A 1,061-nucleotide genomic window follows, 5' to 3' on the forward strand; every position below is an offset into this window, starting at 1 on the left:
CACACACACACACACACCCCGGTCACACGTTCAAGCCCATCACTACCATTTTTCTCTCCCTTGGTATAATATCTCCCTTGAACAAGCCTTCATTATCCACTATCCCCAACGAAAAATGAAGGCCTTTTTTCACTTCTCCCTTTCGTTTTCAGAACATTTTTGCTAACCCTCTCTGTTTTGCAGTATGTACAATTCCCTCATTTGTTAACCTTTTCCATCCCAGCACTGCTTGTTGCTCTCTGCTCAGCTTGGTCAGTTGCCACCCGGGGTATGACACTTCTTGCCGCTTGGTACTTTCGTTTGGTTTGGTTATAGGGGTTTGGTTTATTTTTGTTTTGTTTTGGGTGTTTGTTTCTTGTTTAATTTTAGTTTGGTCATAACCTGTTGAATTTCATTTTTGTTACTATTTTTCCTTATCTTTTTTTTCCTTTCTTCTTTTCTTTCTTCCTTTCTTTCTTTCTTTCTTTCTTTCTTTCTTTCTTTCTTTCTTTCTTTCTTCTTTCTTTCTTTCTTTCTTTCTTTCTTTCTTTCTTTCTTTCCTTCTTTTAATGTTTGAGGTTGTTTGAGTTGGTTTTGATGTTAATAACGTTGTTTTGTGTTTATTTGATGGTTTGTTATCTGGGACGTTTGTACTACTTATCTATTCCAATAGTAGTTTTTCGTTGCAAGCGAAATGTTTTTCGTTGCTGGCGATTTTTTTAGAAGACCAATCAGTTTTGTATAACTTCGAATTTGGACGTCCAATTTCCCTGTATGTTATGCTGAGTTATCTAGTCACTATTTTGTGTGTGTTTTGACAGTCTGTGTCAGTGGCTCCGACTTTGGTGTTTTGTCGGGAAAAGCCAGTGTGTTGTCTCCCGCCTCGCACTAATGGATCTGGACCTTTCAACTTTTAGACGTACGATGTATTAATGGTCACATCACACCGCATCACATCACTTCACAAGCATACACAAACACATGTCCGCACGCATATACACATGTGTGCACATGTACGTGCGCGGGCGCACACACAAACACACACGCACGCACACAGGCACTCACACTCACACGCTCGAGCG

The 1,061-nt window shown here is 39.9% G+C and overlaps 2 protein-coding genes across 2 annotated transcripts in view; one reads left to right on the plus strand and one right to left on the minus strand.

Moving 5' to 3' along the window:
* LOC101852100 (disabled homolog 2-interacting protein) overlaps positions 1 to 1,061 on the plus strand; it is a gene marked incomplete at both ends in the record, with an annotated part of 79,851 nt that overhangs the window by 8,909 nt on the left and 69,881 nt on the right.
* The window catches only part of LOC101850011, a gene marked incomplete in the record, with an annotated part of 14,110 nt that overhangs the window by 2,460 nt on the left and 10,589 nt on the right, over positions 1 to 1,061 (minus strand).

Source organism: Aplysia californica, unplaced genomic scaffold (assembly GCF_000002075.1).
Source record: "Aplysia californica isolate F4 #8 unplaced genomic scaffold, AplCal3.0 scaffold00263, whole genome shotgun sequence".
NCBI classification, from domain to species: Eukaryota; Metazoa; Mollusca; class Gastropoda; order Aplysiida; family Aplysiidae; genus Aplysia; species Aplysia californica.